This window comes from Bactrocera oleae, chromosome 2 (assembly GCF_042242935.1).
Source record: "Bactrocera oleae isolate idBacOlea1 chromosome 2, idBacOlea1, whole genome shotgun sequence".
In the NCBI taxonomy this organism is placed as follows: Eukaryota; Metazoa; Arthropoda; class Insecta; order Diptera; family Tephritidae; genus Bactrocera; species Bactrocera oleae.
The window spans coordinates 6,848,576-6,871,229 of NC_091536.1; the positions used below are offsets into that span (position 1 = coordinate 6,848,576).

The 22,654-nt window shown below is 33.1% G+C and overlaps 1 protein-coding gene across 4 annotated transcripts in view; it reads left to right on the forward strand.

The window, feature by feature from the left end:
- Nucleotides 1-9,108: 9,108 nt before the first annotated feature.
- Nucleotides 9,109-22,654, forward strand: part of Cad87A (cadherin 87A) — a 127,878-nt gene continuing 114,332 nt past the window's right edge. For 2 of the 4 annotated variants that reach the window (XM_014230067.3, XM_014230068.3), the window contains exon 1: nt 9,109-9,447. The gene's annotated coding sequence lies outside the window, so the exon portion shown is untranslated. Of the gene's footprint in view, nt 9,448-9,526; nt 10,030-22,654 lie in introns of those variants that run through there. The other 2 variants (XM_070107907.1, XM_070107905.1) reach the window with 2 other exon arrangements.

Sequence of the window (22,654 nt, forward strand, 5' to 3'; positions counted from 1 at the left end):
AGTGAAGAAAATATAGCGGCCGTAGCTGAGAGTGTACACGAAGACGCTGAGAGTCGATTCGGCGCCGTTCGCAGTAACTCGGATGATAACATTCCTCATTAAATGAATTTTCAGTGTTTTTTTGCTAACCTCATACATATGATTGAAACTTACATTTTCGTCAAAATAATTTTGATTTGATATTGAAAACTGTGCATTGATGTTGTGAGGTATGCTGAAAGGCTTTATATAGACATTCTTTATTATTTACTAGTAGATTACTCCATTTGCCATTCGACTTGGTGGAAGATAACCTCATATAGACGATAGATGTGAATATCGAACTTTGAATATTGTTTATATTCAATTCCACACAGGACCGCCTAGCCGAGCGGGTCGCCACTCAACTTTTTTTTAAGACATAATTTTTTAAATTCGTGATATCTTTCGGAATGACCGACTCGATTAATTAAAAAAGTTATATAAAGCTATTGAATCAGACATGAATATGAAGTAATTAATTTTGATAAATATTAAATTAACAAATAATGAGCTTTTACAGAGTTGACAGAGTTTATTGTTTTTTAAATAAATAAAAACTTATTTTGACGTCACCATTCGCACCGCACGCGAAGAAATAAATTGTTTAGTTAATTTTTTACACCTTTGGTTACATTATTGATGTTTTAGTAAGGCCGAAGAAGTTAACGAAATGGTGAAAGAATTTTTCAAATCCGTCAAGTAGTTTTGGAGCCTATTCAAACGATTAACTGCATACTTTAAATCGTTGTTATATACCATATAATTATAAATAAATACACATGTAAGTACGTTCCTAAAAACGTTCATATTTCTGTACATTTAACTTCAATCAAAACCAAACTTCCCTTAAAACCGCGAGGAAGTTACATTTCGTAAATATTCACCACCGCGGTGCATTGACAGGCAGCCGCTTTACGATGTGGAAAATTGCGCAAAATTTTATCTGCGCCCATGCGCTTTTATGCTCGCTTTGTCACAGAGTTTGGAGTGTTTTTGTACGTTTTTCAACCCAATTTCATATACAGTTATCAAATTTTTTTCCAACTATTCCTTTTTTTTGGAGCTTTCTACCAATTTCCTGCACTCACCAGGAATTTTTTCTGTAAATTTGATTCTCATGCAAATTTTACGGGTTCTTTTCCCCTTTTGTTTCTGTGTTTCGACATATGCGAATTGGCGCGCGTATTTTCCATTCCAGCAAAAGCTCATAATATACTCGAAAACGAGAACATATAAAAGCAAATGAAAGTGGAAAGTGGGGTAAAATATTAGTAGTGCCATAAGTGAAAAGCATATGTGTGCTTTAAATATTAGTGTGCCTCTGGACGAGTGTAACACTGAGTGCGGGTGTGTGTGGGTGTATGTTGAGGAATGCGTTGGGGCTTTCACCAGCAGTAGTTAGTAAATGTTAAACGGCAGCAAATTGGCCGGGATTCAAAAGTAATACACTCAATACTGTGGTTGCTGTTATAGTTGGTGCGACTTTTTTGCGTTCATACCATTCTTCAGTTGTGTGCGTTGGCGCCATTAAATCGAGTTGTCGCTTATGGCTCGTAAAAGTTGGAGCTTCATCGTTGCGTCATCTGTGGTTTGTAATCAAATTGCAAGAGTTCAAAAAAATAATGATGCCTTAATAGGAATCGATATATCGTTGATACACTTAATTTGGACGACTTTTTTTTTTTCTTTTAAAATGGCGAAAAACATTGCAAAAATGAAATTTAGTTCGAGAAGAGATGCCGTTGGCTGATCCAAAATGTCAAAGCCCACCTTTTGGTGATGTGTCATCTATGGTGGGTTTCAACACAGATTTTACTTCCTCAAACTCTGTTTTGCAATGACTATTAAATTTTAAAAGGTCTTTGTTGATGTTTGAAATTTGTTGTGGAGTTGTGACCGACAATAAAAAAATATTGTTTTTATCTTTCTAAATTGAAATTCCACTCGGCTGGACGAGCAAAAAATTGTTTGTACACCGGACTCCACCTTCCTACCGGCATACACACCTCCAACTATCGAGTAAATTGTAAAAAGTAGAGGAAATTTGGGCACTTACCTATAGATTTTCACTTATTTTATTCACTTCAAGGTACATATCAGACAGCCAAACTGACTGCCAGAAATCCGGAATCCAATGCGTCTTAACAGGGTATATTAAGTTTACCACGTAATTTGTAACACCCAGGAGGAAACGTCGGAGACCCTATAAAATATATACATATAAAAATGATTAGCATGACGAGCTGAGTCGATTTAGCCATGTCCATCTGTCTGTCCGTCCCTCTGTATATACCCGAACTAGTTCCTTAGTTGAGATATCGATCTGAAATTTTGCAAGGGTTATTGCCTAAGGCAATAGTGCAATCTTGGAAAAAATTGTTCAGATCGGATTACCATGGCTTATAGCTGTCATACAAACTGACCGTTCGAAATCAGATTCTTTGAAAGGAATCTTTTGTACTTGTGAAGGGTTTTCGTATTATAGCTTTGGTGCAACCGAAGTTAACTTTTTAATACTCTTGCAACATGTTGCTACAGAGTACAAGAGTTTTGTTCACCTAACGGTTGTTTGTATCATCTTAAATTAATCGAGATATATATGAAGATATATGTAAATGATCAGAATGACGAGACGAGTTGAATTCGGTATGTATGTATCTTCCAAACCACCAGTTTCAACCAAATTACAAAACTTTAAATTCCATTAATTTTCACTTTCCATTATACAAATTAAAAACCAATTTCGCATTCTTTCGCAACATTCTTTAATATGAAATTTTGCCAACACCTGAAGGCAAGTTGCAAGTATTCAGTTATACCCGAACTTAGCGCCTCCTTACTTGTTTTATGTTACATATGTATATAACTCTACATATAACTTGATCCCTTTTAAGTGTTACGCACAACCGTTATGTGAAGTAAAGCCATTGAAATATGTGCAACAACATGGTAACTCACTTATCCAACTAGAATGGTAAACTACTCAAAATTGGAGTATTTCATATTTATAAAAACATGTTTGCGACTATCATCGTTTTTTTGTTATCAATAATTCTTTAATTGTTTAATGCAATAAATAATGGTGCATTCTACAATAAGATTTATCAATATACTTATATAATACTGATGTACAAACTCTACTTCGCTAACACACTTGAATTTTATACTTTATTCCATTTCCCGAGAGCTGCTCTTGTTTTCCAGCCACTAAAAATTTGAGTTTAATAATGTCTTTCCATCTAATCAACGGTTGCTGACTGCTTTTCAATTACAGTCGCCCATAAAGAAAATTTTAGTCGCCATTGTCTGCTTTTAAACAATTAAGTCCGCGCCCCAAAAGTCTCAGCCAACTACTGTGCCAAGTGCTCTCTGTATGTATGGGCTCGTTTCTGTCGCATACCAACGCCTTTTAACTTCAACAAATTTTCACGCTGTGCGTCTGCTAGACTCTCTACTATTCCCCGACGTTTTACGCAATTCCGGCGAGCCGTCTTGCCGGCATTCATGACGCCGGTCTAAGATAGTTAATGTCACACTTTACTGCTTTTGATGAGCCATTCTTAATTCCCTTGGCTACAGCATTAATGCGCATTTTGGATTTTGTTTTTTATGGTTTCTCTGCCTGCAACTGTTTTGTTTGTGCCCGAAAGGCTGTGTGGCAATATAGAAATATGATTAAAGTAGTAGTGGTAGTGAGTCAGAAAGAATTGCATTTCTTTTATTTAAAGTGTTTGGTGCGCGATACTCATATATTCTTATTAAAATTAAGTGAATAGTCAAGGCTGCCGAAGACAAAGGCAAAGCTATTTGATATGTGGCACGTTCTTAGGTATAGGTATCATTGTTTAGAAAAAAGTGAATTAGCCTAAATAATGTAAAATAAATAATATAATGTTATAATTTCAATTCCTGATAGACGCCAAGCAAACTATAGTAGTTTGCTATTATTAGTTTCGGAAATATTAATCTAAAAAAAGTCCTGCAAATAATTTTTGACATCCTGCAAATAAATATTGAAGGCATGTGTGTAGCGGTGTCTCAAAATTCTAATTCAAAATAGTCTACTTTCATCTCAGTAGAGATGCTCAAGCTTATAGTAACGACGGTGTAATTCTTAATTTGAAACAGGCACAGAAGTAGTGTTTTGCTTCTATGAACCGTTTATTAAAGGTATTTTCAAACTCAGTGACTACTATTCCGGAAGCGCCAAGTCCACTAGTTTGTTTAGTATTACTGTTGGTATAGAAGGCAATGGCGCTGGCACTAAAAATTTACTCGCATAATAGTAGAAGTTAACTGAGACATCGCCTGTAGAAATCGGTATTGTTAAAACTAACATATTATATTAAAAAGCTCACGGCGACGATGAGGAAATGTTAGATGTTGTTGAAAATAGTCAGCTTTCAAGCTAATAGGATAAAATATATTCCACCTTGCAGCCCTATGTTCTAACTTAAAATATATTTCTTTAGTTTCTCTCATTGTGGTGCAAAATAAGCCTTTTAATGGCTGAAGAGTGTTTGCTTACGGTTATGTGTTTTTATTAGTTGAGATGTGCTTCATTTATAAAGACTCTTAGTCTAGTCATGGTTCACCTTCCTCCTGACTATGCCAACCTTTTCAAATGAGACTGAAAGACGTGTCGCAAATAAGGGGATCAATTGACATTAACAAGAAAGTAAAAAACGACTGAATGAGTTGAATGAAGAAATAATCTTTACATATATTGCAATTCATTCGAAATTAGCGGGAAAATCGCCATTAATTAACTGCTGGCTGGCATTGGCTTGAATTCACTTAGCTATAGTAAATATTGCTTTCTTATAGTTCAATGGAAATATAGTTTTGAATCTAAATATTTCTTTCATTCTGAGGTATATTATGTTGTTGTAATTTTGATTATTGTTAATGTCGTTTACTACGGAGTTAAATTTTTTAGTCACATCTGTTTTAAACAATGTGGGTATATGTTTTCATTCGTTACTTTGTTTCACTTTCGCTTAAATTCTTTACTAAATATGAAAATTTGTGAGTTTTACAGTGTAACAGCGCTGAAAAAGTTGCTCAGGTGAATGCTTAAACATGTTGTTGAGTATTTTGGGTATTATCTTCTAACGGATGAGCATAAAACAATCTGTGAAGGTCGCAAGGTCGTATAAAACTTGCCGCATATATTCAATCTCTGGTAGTACAACAACTTCCCTAAAGTGAAAAAATTATATTTTATAATTAAAATGTTGACATTGCAGAGTTAACAGAGCGCTCATCATACCTTATGAATCCACTCAACTCACTCTAGTTGATAATTTGCATATGAAACCCTTCATGCTAACCATTCAATATAAAAATTCTGAATTTTTAGCAAAGAGATAATCGGTAGAAGTCGCAAAATAGATGCTTACCAACAAAACGTAAATAAAAGGTATTTGCCAGATTCGGCAATTATTACTTTTTTTTCCTCTTAAATCTAAAATCCAAATTCCAAAAATTCTAAAATCTCTTTGAAGCGCCAAATATGTGTCAGAAAGCGAAAAAATTGCCTGCTGTATTTAAAAAATTTCACAGATATCCGATAATATTCCTCAAGCTGCATTGCAATTATTGTAAAAATAAACTACACTTGTGTGCAACATACCGTGCACCGCAACAGGATATCAGCGTGTACACTCAGTGAGTGTGTGTGTGTAACTTTAGGCACGACACACTCACACCGAACCATAACTACTCCATATGAAATTCATTTGCGCAAAGTGTTATAAGCTATAACCACATTGTTCACACCTGCTGCCACATACACTTTTGATTGCTACCCTCTAATGACATTTCGGGTAGCAGCACGTAACTCATACGCCCTGTACGTACTCAACGCCAGCAAGTGTATGCGAGTGTGTGCATCACTCGTTGTATGCCTACAAATTATGCGTGCTGATGAGCAAACGAGTAGGAGGTGGCGAGTTTTCAATTTCGCACACAAGCACACGAACAAACATACACAATACATATTTACATGAATAACAGATATGTAGAAGACGCCTGCCAGCATACACACATATGAGTATGTACATTAATATTGACGTTAGCGACAACTTACAAGCATATAACTATTTATATCTAGCGATTGGTTTCAAATTTCCTTCTGGGTATTGACTTGCACACATACGCTCACACTAATAATATATTTCATTAGTAGGCTATCAGCTGTGCGTCTCAGTATATCTATATGTGCCCCATTGATTACACATATTTCGCTGATACAATATATTTGCCACTGATTGGCGTGCGCATACATATGTATATACATCCACTAATGCTCAGTTGTTGGCAATGTTTGCAGAGCCACAGGAAATTTAGCAAACATTCACATGCTATTATTGTACTAGCTGTGTCATATGAATTTATTATTTTATTCGATTATTTATTATTGTACAATAGGATTTTTGAAATGAAACGTTGAATCAACACTTTGCATATAATTTATAAACTGAATTTACATTTGTGTATTTGTTGAGCTTTTCAACTTTACTATTATTATTTCCTTTATCTTGCATTGTTATCCTTGCGACTTGCGGGTATTTAGAAACATATATGTCAGTTAAATCGACAGCCAGCTTAGATTTATTCACTGGCCAATAACGCAATCGGTTTTATAAATAAAATAACACTTGTTTACAGCCAAACAGAATCAAAACCGAGACTGTGTGATTCCAAAAAGAAAAACAAAAAATTTTTTTCCCCCATGTTAGCGTATGTTATTCTTTGGACGAAATTATACACTATTTGTGCCCATATCTATATTGTGAACAGGGTATATTAAGTTTGCCACAAAGTTTACAACGTCTAGAAGCAATCCTCGGAGACCCTATTAGGTATATATACAATAAGAATTTCCGTGGGCTGTGTACATTCGATTATCGATATTTTGTTTTTGTTATAATCGGACACATATGTTTATCATGTGCTTGCATTAGGAACCAATTTCGATTAGTAGTTTGTTTTTGACAACAGAGTTTCTTTTTCTTCCCAAAACTGAAGAAACCAATGAAAGAAAAGCGTTTTGCCAAAATGGAACAAAATAGATATTGATGAATAAATAAGTACTTTTCAAAAAATTAAAAATTCACCTATTCCTTTGAACACACCTCGTATGTAAAAGATCTGCGTGATGATCAGAGTGGATTTAGTCATGCCCGTCGGTCGGTGCATATGCAAACTAGTCTCACAATTTTTGTGATATCGCTAAGAAATATTACATACGTCCTTTTTTCAACTCAATTCCTTGTATGGAAAACTTTATTTGACAAGATATTTTAACAAAAGTTGTCATGGATTATTATTTAAGGAAACGGCACAAAAGCATATATCTGTCATTTAAACTGATCACTTAAAATCAAGATAAAGTTTTTATTATACTCTTTTATGCTACATAAAATGCACCTGTAATACCCTTCACAGCTTCGCTAAAGCCGAAGTTAATGTTTTTTCCTATTTGTGTACCAGATTAGCTTTCCTATAAGGATGTAGGGTATATAAATACATATATTGTGTTGTTTTTTATTACTATTATTGAATTTAATATTATATATACTACGCCGAGCGGTTTATGTATATTTAGAATGAGAATGGAGGAAAAAAAATACAAGAAAAAATTAGTTTGGGCTGCATACTTATTGTATCAGCTTAAAATAGGCGATTTAAAAAAAAAAAATTTTCTTCTCGATCTTCAAAGACGCTAGAAAAGATGCTGTACTGTTGCAGTGATTCTGGCCTTCTTCGTGGACGAAACCTAAAAAAAAATCTTATTCATCATCATTATACTTAATTTAATTAAAATATACTTTTACGTATTGCTCGATATATAGCGAAAGAAGGAATATATCCATACTCGATAAATCTCGATGGGTATCAAACTGGATGTACATACATATTTGACAGTTTCAGTATTATTTTTTCGTCCCACTTTAAATACCACCATCTTCTTCGGGCATATTTCCTGCCTAGATACTTACCTTTATTAAACATTTCCTATAACAATAGCGTTATTACTTTGACTCATTCTGGTCAATTACTCAATAAAAATAAAATATCCAGGCAAAACGTATTAAAATTGCTATTATAAGTCTAACGAATTAATTTAATTATTCAATTAATTTAAAGAATTGCATCACTGTTTTTGTCCGCTCTATAAAGTCGCCGCCAAGAAGTTACTTATTGCACCACTACATTGTTACATTTGTAAACAAACAAAATGCAACAGGTAGAGAGATACAAAAGAGCGTCTTTTGAGTACCAAGAAAATGTGAGAAAGATGAGAGCAATTTCTTATCTCAGAGAGAGAAAGAGCGTGTATTGTGAGAATATTATAGCGCAGGTAAAAGTATTGGCGAGTAAGTTTTTCAAAAACGTGTAGTTAATACTTTCTACTACTTTTCTAATAACAACTTAATTAAAATTTTTTATATGGAAAAGAAATATATATGCGAAAATTCAATTTCCTTATATTGTAGTACAGAAACTTTTATGTAGTGCTATATAGTGGGTTTTGCAGTAAAGCTGGGGATTTATAAGTACTGACTTAGTAAGCGTTTTATGAGTTAATGGACACCCCCTGACTGAATTATTGAATTTTTGTCCTTTAATACATAATTATTTACCAATACGCAGGTTAGCTTTTTAGATCGATCCGCAAATACTTTTTTGTCATTTTGTATCATTTGCAATGTTTTTTAGAAAATCACTTGGAATTGTTAGTAGAAAATAATATCAGTTTAATAAACATTCATTTCGAAACGGTTTATAGTTTCTACACAATTAACCATCGTTTATTCGGTCGGAAAGGAACATTCGCACCGTTTTCAGGCGAAACAGAAAGTGTGGTCCATACCTGATTACTGGGCGTTAGCTGTATTGAAATTGTTACTCATTTTTGAAATCTCTGTAATCATAAAGTATCTTAATCCTAACGGTACTATAAGAGAGTATCGACTTCATACTACGTTTTTCCATAGTCGCACGTAACACTGTTGAACACAAACGTAAAACATGCGAGCGAAGTGGTAGCCTACGATTAGGGCTGTAGGAAAATGCACCAACAGTTAAACGCCGTCGCTCGTGTAGTCAACACATAAATTTATGTCGATTATTTTGTGTTCATGGGAATGTTTGGCTTTTGTTTTGCCGTCGCTACCGTTTAGTCGTTTACAGTGAAGTGTCGGCATTTTAGAACGTGAACGTGAAGTAACCAGCGAAGTCAACGCCGACTTCGAAGCGGTAAATAATAATACCACCAACAGCGAAATTGTACGAGTGAACAGCGGCAGCGCGGTTAGTGTTAACAGACGCAGCACCAGTACAAATAATTTAAGTTCTGTTTATTCTGCATTTCGCTGCTTATACTCTCGTAGAAGTTTAAAGTTTGTTGTATTAAAGGTATGTGTTAATTTCATTTACTGACGAGCTAGTGTAGGGCTTCTGCTTCTATTTCTTTATTCTATCAGAATTTTAAAAGAGTGGTTTAGTGATGCTGTAAGTAGCTATGGAGTGATGTGAAGTGAAATGAATAAATAGTAAATGTGAAACTGAATTTACTAAGAATTTGAAAGCAGAAATTAAAAAAAAAATAAGTTGACAAAAAGTCACAAGGTGGATTTAAAACGTTTACATAGATATACAGCTACATAAAAAGGCACATATGTATATACGCATGTACATATACATTTGTATGTGAATGTAGGTGTGTTATGAAAAATTATAATTCGCCGAAACTCTTTCATATGGAAAGTGATGTCAGTGTGTAGAAGAAGTGAATACAAGTAAACGCGCAACAAATCAGGTTTTTTAAAGTGGAAGCTGAACTGTGACGCAGCGTCGCGTCAGCGAATGACCACAGAAACAGCAGACAAAGCGCAACAGAAATTCTCTGCGAGAAATCTGAAGACGAAGAATAAGAAATAATGAAAGAATAAAATTATGTTTTGTATTACATCTGATATTTTCTATGTGGCCTTGTGTGTATGTATGTTTTATTATTGTAAATTTGTTTTTGTGCACACATCCACAATATTAAGTATCTGTGTGAGTAAATGTTTTATGCGTAAAGCGGTTTGGCAGCTTCTTACATTACAGCGGAATGCAGATTAGAATAGCTGCCGTTGTATTTCTGCAGTCACGCTCGACGTTCGACGTTAGCAGCGTGATGTTATTGCCATGTAAAAACCGCATGAAAACAAATGGAAGTGTTGTGGAATGTGTGTTTAGTATTTTGTGTTTGCCCTCTGAACTTTTCGGCTGTTATAACAAAAGCTAGTATATAATTTCTAAATATTCCTTCAAGTGTAAATTCAAATAAAACGTGTTTAAATGAAGCGCTAGAAATTTATATATATGTATGTAGGTGCGTATTTGGCTAACAATAACTTACTTAAGTACGTAAATACGGCGAATAGTGATAAGTGATAGTTAAGAGTAAAAGAGCTCTTAAAAGGAGACGTGATAAAGTTATAATGCTTTTTTTTTGGTGAATGTATAGTTTAGGTCCCCCAACTAAGGAGGCCTCAAAAATTCAATTTTTGTTTTAAATCGTCTTATTTTTACGCGTAGATTACAAATCCGTGAGCGGAAAAAGAATTTTTTCAATAATTTATGTATATTTTTCAAAATTTATTTTACACACTTTGCACATATCACATATTCAAGTCACTTAGTTGTTGTTGTTGTAGCAGCAAAATTCTGTAGAAATCAGACCACTTAGCTGTAATTACCAGTTCAGTGTGTTAAACATTTTCTTATGAAAAAAATATACTAAAGAAATGTAACAGTCACAATTTCCTTTGTGCCGCGATCTGATGGTATGGACGAATATCGGAAATATTTTAACTCTTTTCCGCACTGGCGGCCTTCGGCCGCGCTTCAAAAATATGACCCTGGTCGGTCCAAAACCGGGGTGTTCATAATTCAATCGCGCCAAACTCCTTTCTGCACTGGCGGCCTTCGGTCGCGCTTCAAAAAAATAACCCTGGTCGGTCCAAAACCGGGGTGTTCATAATTCAATCGCGTCAAACTCCTTTTTGCTGCTCTCAACCTCAATTTTTATCAGAGATAACGTATTGAAAGTTCAAAAATCAATTGTTTAATAAATCACAAAAAAAGAGTATAAAAAGTTTCTGCATATGTTTAACGGATACATGTATAATAATGTTTAATCTTTATACATGATGGGTATTTTAATTTAAATTCCCAAAAATTATTACTTTGTCCGATCTGGCTACAATGGAAAATGTTATAAAAAACGCTAATTTTGAGGCGCTATCACACTGGAAAGAGTTGGGCATCCCATTATCCCTGATTTTCATCACGATGCAGAGTATGTGCAAATGTACAATTAATTTAAATGTATCACAATTTTTTATTTTTAATGCATATTTAAAAAAAAAAAAATTTTTTTTGAAAAAATTAAAAAAAAAATAGAAATATTGAATATTGTAATCTACGCCTAAAAATAAGACGATTTAAAAAAAAAATTTCAATTTTGAGGCCTCCAAAAAAAAATTGGTAAATGTATAGTTTAGGCCCCCCAACTAAGAGGGCCTTAAAAATGAAAATGTTTTTTAATTTGTCTTATTTTGACGCGAATATTACAAATCCGTGAGCGGAAAGTGAATTTTTTATATAAATCTATTTTTTTATTAGAAAACTTAATATTTTTAATACATATGCATTAAAAATAAAAAATTGTGATACATTAAAACTAATTCTTTTATTTTTCCCCCCGCTGCTGAAAGGAGTTTGTCCTTAGTTAGGGGACCTAAACTATACACTATATACCGTTTTTTTTGATTCAATACAACCTTTATTGAATGCTGAGTGAAAATTGTTGCGGGGCAGTAGTTTGCACCAAAAACTTGTGTCTATTTTGTTTAAGTGCCTGATCACCAACGCGAAATTTTGTGTTTACACTAGACAGATTAGACACTAGAGCCGAGTTTGACATCAAATAATATTTGCAATTTAATATTTTAACGTATAATTATTTAGCATAGGTGCTGAGGTTATAAATATAATCCTTCTCGCGTCTGTATATTTTTAAATATAATCACGTCTAATAGATGCTTTGGAAAACATATAATAAATAAAAATATGTATATCACCGTATTCACGCATTAAACTATGAAGAAAACATAGTTATAATAATATATTCATCTGCGTATTTAAAACAAAAATATATATATAATACATATACCATACACATTGCAATTTAAAATATATATATACATATATGTATTTATATCAAATGTGTGTACATATTTATATTTTAGAATATTCTCTGAAAATTTAAGTTGATGCGGCAAATAGTTTTGGAGATATGAGCGTATTTGTAAGAGTTTTTTTTACTTAGTGTTGTCGGATCCCAAAACTTTGAATCCGTTTTTCTCGAGAGGTATTTTCGGGTCGGTAAGGAGTTTTTCAAACGATCTACCGACCCACTTTTGAGCAGTCGCCATTTTGTCAAAACTTAAGATTAGTCCTTCGATCATTACCTGCCTTATTCTATAGTAATAATCAACAAAAAATTTTGATATTTGGATTTGAGATAATTTTAAGCAGAAACAAATTTGTCACTGCCAGACATTTATTTTTTTCGGAGTTCCTCCAGGAGAAGGACTACGGGATCAAGGGAATCCACAATTTTGCAAAGTGTATCGCCGATTAGTAAAGTGCATTAAATTCTGTAAATGTTCACTTTTTTTTATTTATTTAATGAAACAAAAATACATTTTTCTGACTCTCAAGTTGATATAACCCCTTAAAAAATGTAACATCTTCAGTGGTCTCTTGATTTTGATATATATGATATTTGATAAGTTTTCAAATTAAAGTCGAACAAAAAAGGCCTTCGTCCAGATAACAAATTTTTTTTTTTAGAGAATTCCAACTTTACTAATATCCAAGTGATTCTGATATTACATATGTACCCTTTCAACCAATAGCCACCGAACATACATTATCGATGATTAAAAAAAAAATAGGAACCTGCAATTCTGCAGAGTCTATCGGTAATATTGGATGTTTATAAACATAAATTTCGGAATCATCTTTTTCAAGAGGGCCTCGACGTGTGTCGGTGATGCTAGCCGGAACTCGTGCTAGCTAAAACTAATTTAAAAAAAACGGGATATTAATCTACATAAAATTTGCTAGTAATGGTCGATTTGTGAAAAAAGGATACTTTTTTTTACGAAAAAAATAAGCAGTAAATTGTTTATACACAACTTTAACTAGATTTATGTAGATAATGCTACTGTTGATGTTTACAAATATCCCCGTCGCCCACTTCATTACACTTACATGAGTGCACTAAACAAATGATGTGTATAATCCACTACAGAAAAAAAATAAAAATATGCAAGAGTATGTGCCTACATCAGCAATATTTATTTCAAATTACATACGCATTTCAAGAAGGCGCATTTACGTCGTTAATCCGTATTTGCAATCAAAACCTTCAATAAAAACTATGCGTCAGTAAATCAATATTTTATTCACTTCAATAACCGTTAAGCTTCAAACCCTTTGATAAAAAACTACTATAAGTCCTTGCCATGGATCAAGTGTGCATTTGTATGTAGTAGCATTGAAAATTGCAAATTAAAATTACTTTAGCGCCCGTCTTTTCTGTTCATACATTTATTTTACATATTTTCTTCTTACACACATCCACAAATAAAAACCTCTCTTTGCATGCGTTTTTTGTTTGTAAGATACAACCTTTCAACCTCTAATTAAACGATTTAATTAAACGTGTTCATTGTGAATCTGCTTAAACACATACATATATTGAATATACATATGTATTTAGGTATACAAAATGACAATATTCAATTTGTCACTCCATAAATTGTCAATGGCATCTTTATACCCTGAACAGGGTATATTATGTTTGCCACGAAGTTTTTAGCACCCTAAAGGTAACGCTAAAAACCCTGTAAAGTGTAGGTGTATATATTAATTATCAGTCGGTCTGTATATACTCTAAGTTCCTCAGTTTTTGAGATTTCGTTCTGAAATTTCACACACGTCCTTTTCTATCATATCAAGCGGTACGTCAAAATCAAGTTATTGACAAGACATCTCCGCCAAATTTAGCATAGATTATAGTCTACAGCAACGCTACAGAAGAAATTGTTCAGATCGGACCACTATATCATATAGCTGCCGTACAAACTGACCGATTAAAATCGCGATAAAGATCTTTTTATACCCTTTTATGCTATAAGAAATGCAGCTGTGAAGGGTATTATAGCCTCGGTGCAGCCGATGTGAACGTTTTTCTCTTTTTGCTTTTGCTCTTTTGCGGTGTATATATGTGTTAAGTGTTTATTTTTGCATTTGACATCATAAACAAAATTTTCAATGATTTGCAAACAACTAATATGTTGTAACATATATACTTCATTATATTTTGAACAGATAAGGGGGGTAAGTTTGAAGCCAGTCGACAATTAGTTAGCATATTGTCAAAAGGAAAGGCTTGTGAAATTTTTCGATAAGTGTGAAAAGCTTAACTTTATTACTGTAAAAATGTTGCCAATGAATTCGAAATTTGTCAGTTATAGAGACAGCAAACCAATTTCCAATAATTTGGGGGAAAACCACATTTACCTAAGAAAATAAGCTCACAATTTTGTATCCTCTGCTGAGGAGGTCAAGCAGAGGTTCGAAAATATTTATATTTGATGGCTGGGTGCTAGGCGAACATATGGCTCCATGTGATCATTTTAGACACTAAAGCACTTTATAACTAAAAAAGTGCACATTTAATTTAATAAAGATATGTCATATATTGATTATTATGTTGAACATCGTTTGTGGGACGGCTTGCTCACATGCGATCAAAGCAACAACCTTATTATATTGAGACGACTTTCTCCATTTTGACTTTACTGCATAGTATTATCAAAGCTGAGTTTCATTAAGATATCTCACATACATATTGATCGTTATATAAAAAATAAAGTTACCTGTAAGTTCAAAGATATTTAAATTAATTGTATGCGGCTATGGAAAATATTGGCCCCATTTTACCTCTTTTCGGCACAAGAACACTTTAATTTTAGAAAATAATTCTTTCTATATTTCAGTAAAATAAGTATCTCACAGACTGACCGTTATTTTCTGTAAAAATGCAGTCATAGGCATGGAGGTCCACACATACCGCATGTGGGAGGTTGATAAGTTATGTTCCGATTTCGACAAATTTTAGATGTGAGATGCACTACTTTAAAGCACTATTAGTGCAAGGTTTGGTTCTGATATCTTCATTCGAACTTGATTTATATACTGTATAGCGAAAGAATCAAATAAAATTTGAAATTGTATATGGGAATCCCATCCCACTTACAACATAAGGATAAATATGTATACCGATTCCTCCGATTACGTACGAAATGGGATTGAAATGCGTTTTAGTAGTTTTGAACATAACAGTTATATGAGAATGAGCGTGTTTTACATGCGATTAGCTTATATTCATAGTTTATAAAGAGCTGCTAGAAAGACTTATTCTCAGCTAGTTTAGTAGAAATAGCTTAAGTGCCTTGTAAAATATACACATTCAATCTATTAGTAGCGGGGCTAAAAATTTGTTTTAAGATGGACAAATTTTTAAACCACGGATGCCCAACTTTTGGGTATAGAATAAAACGCACATTATATTATCTTTAAAAGTTATTATTTATTCAAAATACTTTCATTAGTTTCAACCAGTGTTTGTAAAGATTTGTCATTTATATGTAGCAATGTTGATTTTCAGTTTTCTATATAAAAAAATAATCACATGGTGATAGAACAGGCGAATACGGTGGGTGGTTGATGAAAGAAATCCGCTTCTTTTCTATAAAAAAAATCCTTCACTTTTTTGGTCTTCATTTAATTCGTATGGAACAAAGCTTGCACAGACCTTACATGTACCCAAATGCTACAAAGATTGTTTTTACTCATATTTAATCCCTCAGCCAACAATATCGTAGTAAAATTTGCTTCGATTCCAAGAATTTTACTCAATTATTTTACCAATTCAGCAAGATTACTAGCTTCTGAATGATCTGGCCTTTAAATCCTCACGAACATTTTAAAATCGGGTAAATCTGGTATAGACTTGAGTACGACTCATAGTATCAACACCATAAACTTTTTTCATGTGCTAGTGAATTTGTTTTTTTTTTTACTTTTAACAAAACATTTTTTATTTGCTCTTTGCAAAAGTGGAACAATTGCACCCTTTAATAAAAAAAACACCTTTTGTAGAACAGTAAATTTCCAACAATACCACGAGTTTTCCGATTTACGATGAATATTTTCCGTTGGTTTATAAAATTCATAAGAAATCCTAAAGCCCAAAAATAAACTTCAACGGTTAATATCTTTTAAAGGCTAGGTTTACGAAAAAATCGTAAGGACCATGTGTAGACCATTCAATTTCCTACAAAATCTATGAAACGAGATATTATTCAAGTAGTTGGAAGCGAGATTAAATTTTTTTTATCTAATAATAAGAAAAAAATAGAAAACTTTAAGACGGAGGATCTTCACGTTACAATTAAGAGCACATACTTGGAGAGACTTTTTTGGATGTGTCTAAGTAAGAATCCATTTTTCAGAGTACCAAGCGAAAATATTCTTTTTGTTACCCACCCTATTGTACTTACATACATATGTATGCATATACAAACAAAAATAAATCTTACTATTTGTGAATCAATTATAACAAAATATAACAGTAGTTCTGCTTGACCTCAGCAAAAAGATTGTTGAAATCCAAACGATTTGGCAGAAAGCTGAAAGCAGATAATTAAAATGCCATTAAAAAATTCTATGCGGGTCAGTTATAAAACAGTTCTCCTTCTACTGCAATTGAAAATACAATATTCAATGATTTTTTTTTGCAAAAATAAAATCACAAAACTGCTTGATCGCTACAGTTATTCTCCCTCCGTCTCAGAATTTGTATCCAACTATCCCTATTTTGTCTGTTCATATTTTTGTGTATTCCATAAACTCCATACATATAAAATTTACATGCACATTTACATTGGCTACCATTCGCCAGCACCGGTTTGACTCAGCTGGAGCAACAACAACAAACAAATCAAATATGTAGAGTAGAATAAGCAAACCAAAAAGAATATTTACTGTGATGTTTGCTGTGCATTTGTGCGGAAAGCAGTTTGGCCACTTTGTATGCAAACGCACACACACAAACGAAACTACATAAATTGAGATTTTGCTGCTGCTGTTAACAGTCGTTCAGCTGCGATGAAGCGAGTTACAGAGAGCAGCAAATGGGTGCTGCACGTCGACAGCGCTTTGTGGCAGATTTCCAGCAGTGATCGAATTCAAAGGAAAATAATACAACGCTGAGAGAAGTTGCACAACCAACAAGTTTTTGTTGTTGTTAGTGCGGTTGACTTTTATATTTTTTTTTACTTATTCTACTTGAGGTTTCCCTCCATTCTGTTCTTTTATGCGTTTTTGTTTACATTCGTGACCTCATCTAATCACCTCTTAATGTGTTGCTATTTGCTGGTGGAGTGTTTGTGTGTGTATGTACATATATTATAAGTATATAAGTACGTTATGTGTATTCAAAGCTTGATATAACACACACTCACGTGCATAAAAATATGAAATATATTCTTCTTTTTGATTCTAAGATGCGCTTTAGCAGATATTAGCGGTACATATGTACATACAAACATATTTAGATTAGACATATATACACGCAGGAATGCCTATTTATTGTCTTTATTCTTTTTAACTTTTGCAATTCAAAATTACAAAAAAAAAAAAAAAAAAAAAAAAAAACCTTAAACCTTCACAGCACTTGATTCCGATCGTTCAATTTGTAAGACAGCTATATGATATAGTGATCTGACCTGAACAATTTCTTCGGTGTTGCCTTAGAAAAGAACTCATACCAAATTTCGTGAACATACAAGTACTCGATTCCGATCATTCAGTTTGTATGGCAACTATATGCTATAGTGGTCCGACAAATGAGCAGCTTCTTAAAGAGAAAAGGACAGGTGCCAAATTTCAGATCAATAGCTTAAAAACTGAGGGACTAGTTCGCGTATATACAGACAGACGGACATGGCTAAATCAACTCAGCTCATCATGCTGATTATGTATATTTTTTATGGGGTCTCCAACGTTTCCTTCTGGGTGGTACAAACTTCGTGGCAAACTTAATATACCCTTTTCAGGGTATAAAACTATTTTCCATAGAATATAAAAATTTTCCATAGAAGGATGCTAAAGTAAATCTTTATAAATATTGTAGCATTGCTTTGGGTAATAATTGATGCCGTTAAGATATCTTCTCAAATATAAAAGGACTTGATTTCAATCGATCAGTTTGTATTGTAGCTATTTGGCATAGTGCTCCGATATCGGCGCTTCCGTCAAATGGCAGCTTCTTGGAGAGAAAAGAACGTGTTCAAAATTTCCGATTGATATCTCAAAAATTGAAGGACTATTAAGCTTATGTACAGACGGATATGGCTAAATAGACTCAGCTGTGACGAGCTGATCATTTATATCAGGGATAATGGGATGCCGAACTCTTTCCAGTGTTAGCGTTTTTTATAACATTTTTCATTGTAGCCAATTCGGACAAAAAATAATTTTTGGGAATTTTAATTAAAATACCCAAAAATTATTAAGATTAAATATTATTATACATGTAGCCGTTAAAAATATGCAGAAACTATTTAAAATCTTTTTTGTGATTTTGTAATATATTAAAACAATTGATTTTTGAACTTTCAATACTTAATCAAGAAAATAAATGTATTAGCTCTCAATGAATAAATGTTTTTTGTAATTTTCAATTGAAAATTAATACTACTAAGCATGGCATCACAAAAGATTTCATCACATACATTTCAATTTCGTGTTTGTTTTCATTTTCATTGTCTTCCAATTTTTTTTTGTGATCTTCAACTGCAGCAACAAATCTCTCTGTTCACATATTTTTCTGTAGGATTTCAATCTGGTAGTCCCTCCTTTTCCATTTGCTAAACGTCAGACCTCCTGAACTTTGACAGTTGCCTGACTTCAGGAGGTTTCGACGTTTAGCAATTGCGCTCTTATTTCCAGTTAGAGATGAATTGGGCATCTCTTTATCTCTGATTTATATATACACTTCATATGGTCTCTGACGTGCAAACATACAATTTTACTTAACTATTAATATAAAAAGGTACGATTTCCTAGAAACAAAAAGGTAAAAAGTACATGCTACATGTACATATGTATTTACACATGAGCTTAGCAAGCGGATTTAGAATCAATTTTATTCTATTTCGAAATTAGCCGTAGGCTATACTAATAATAATTGAAAATCTTCTTGAGATTTTGAGGCTTTGTAAAGAGTTGTGGGTTCAAATTAGTAAAATATTGATTGGAAATGATTTTAGTAGAAATTTGTGAGCTTTCTATATTTAAAAACAGTTTAAAAGTTTTATGAAAACATCATTGTACATTTTTGAATAATAATAAAAGGTATTTGCTGTCATACTTGACTGCAATTTAAGTGTTTTTAATGGAAAATATGTGGCAACACTGTTTGTTTGCAAACCTCCTCTAGCTTAAGTGCTCTCAAATGCAACATTTTCGGCTGTAGCTGAGCACCTTCACAGTTGCATTTTCTATAGCATAAGAGAGTATAAAAATTTCTTTTACCTCGATTTCGATTGGCCAGTTTGAATAGCAGCTAGTAGTTCAATCTGAAGAATATAAAATAAAATGAAAAAGTTTTCCATTTAAGGACTTGATTCCGAATGTTCTGTTTGTATGACAGTTATACGCTATAGTCTGCCGATATCGGCGATTCCGACAAATAAGCAGCTTCTGATCGATATCTCAAAAACTATACTAATCCCATATACGTATTGTATATACAGACGATCAGACGGACACATGATATGATATTGGGAATTTAACTATGTTAATGCATAATCCACATGGATATCCGGATATTGCATAAACGAATATTAGGCGACCATTCTTGCTTTCGGTAGTGTACCATATTTATTAATAGATTATCCGTAAGAGATCTAAATATTAACTGAATATCTTTATAGTCGGGAGTTTGTCAATAGCCGCGCTAATATCAATAGTATCAAGGCCGCAATCCGAATTGTGCTCAATACCATTCCAGTCAGTGATAGTGCAATGTTTTCCAGAATGGTTGAAATGGTTGTGAGTAGATATGATACTTCATTGTTGGTTAATGCAAAGATACGTATACAAACTATATAACAACAGTTATTTAATATAACTCGGGCAATATTTGAGAATGGTCTGTTATGCGATTACCTCTGTTCTTGAGTAAAATTTCATATATCTGTTGCTGTAAACTTAAATATATTGTGTATGTACATGTATTGTTTATTATTTTTAATTTATTTATACCGAAATAATTTAATTTATATCCTGTGGTAAATCCTTTGTTATCTAGTTTGAAGAAATTAATATGCAATAACTAAATATGCAGCTCGTTGAAGCAAAAATCTGAGTGTTTTTTTACAACTTGTGTTCAATAATGACAAACGAGAAGATATATAAAAATGTTGTAATTTAATTATATTTTAGTTCACAATTGCAGTTGATTGATTTAATTGTACTGTCAATTGAATACAAATTTGTTACTATTGTTGCTATTATTGCTTTTACTGGGAATTTAAAATGTGTAAATGTATGTACGTTAGAGCGGATCGATTTTTATTTCCATAAAATCGAGTATGCTGGACATACGGATCATTCTGAACAACTTTGCCTAAGAGACTATGGGTCTAAAACCGGTATCGTGCCAGTGATTTTTAAGGCGAAGTTTAACCGGCGACGCAATTTTTCCGTTTTTTCGGCTCCCTGTAAATCGACCCGTTCTAATGTGCGTATGTGTGTAAAGTAAACACCTTTAAAGAAATTCAAGAATAGTCGTTTATGTATAATATATACACATGTATTTGGTATGGTATTGTACGAACGTAACTATAGGCAGGCTAAAAGTTTACATACATGTGTATGTATGTTTTTCTTTTATTATTTCTTGTACAAAACATATTTGTACGTAGCGAATTTTATATCAAAATAATTTCTTTATTAACCGTCTTTCCATTTCTTGCTTCACCCACCTCGCCTCGTAGCAATTTTGCATGAAATTTCAGCTTCACTTTTTGACATCACAGTCTTAACCATCATAATATTTGTTAAGAAATAGCTTTTCAAGAGTAAATTATAGTTCGAAAACAAGAAGATGTTATATCGGCCCAAAATCGTGTGCAGAGATAAGGAATAATTATGAGTTTTTCTTATTGAAATATTCTATATACATTTGTTTTGTAACATGCGGTCTTTGTATGAGTCTTCGAATATGATTACAAGGAGAACTTAGTTTATTATTCATGAAATGTTGGGCAAGAGAAAGCTGTCGGAATATTAGCTGACGCATTTGCTCACCTCGTACAACAAGCGGTCCGTCTGTCTGTACGAGTATATACGCGAACTAGTCCCTCAGTTTTTGAGATATTGATCTGAAATTTTCAGATCACTATATCATATAGCTGCCTTACAAATTGAACGATCGGAATAGTGAATGTTATCTTATCTCATAGGGGCTGCTTGTATGTGCGTGTGTGTGTGTAGGTATATGCATTTGTGGAAGCCTAACACTAAATCTTAACAACAGCAAAACATATTTTCCACATTCAGCACCGCATGAGTCGGATTGTTATTCTGCAATGATGGCGCTACAAAAATAAAAACATGGCAACGTTTTAAGTCGAAAACAACAACACCAGCAAATATGTGTAAAGTCAACACAATAAAAAGTCAAAAGTAAATAAAAGAGTGAATGAGAGTGAAGTGGAATCATAACACCTCACCATTGTGATTTGTAAATACATACATATGCATAACAGTTTACATTTTTATACGCATACATGTATTTGTGTATGTACATACATACATATGTATGTGTTTGTGGAGCAGAAGAACGCACAGTTCTTGCTGTTGCACAGCAGTTACAGTTGCATTTGGACTCATTTCCCGAATTCACACGTGAGGAATGCAATGTTTACTTTTATCTGTACACACATACACATACACAATCAAATATACGCATACATATGCATGCATATGTAAATTACAGTATAAAAAGCAAGCGTTTGCCATTCGCCTACTTCAATTGGTCCATATAATGGCCCAGTTCACATAAATACATATACATACACATCTATGCTCTCAATAAAATCTACAACAAATAGAAAGTCTGCGCTGAAACAAAAAAGGTTTTTATTTTCACGCGAAATGCGCACACGGCAAATAATGTCCGATTATCTAAGCAAAAATCTCACCCACACATACATATGTACATATAAACAACCATACATAAAAATACATATGTATGTATATACTGTTCCAGGCGTGCACGTGCATTATTCTAAATTTAAATCAATCGACCGCGATCTGTTACTATTCTCGCTAAAAACTTTTATTAACAGTAAGTCGCTTAAAAACGTACTAACCGTATTAAATTAACGTTATTTTTGTGTTAATCTTTTTTATTTACCATTTA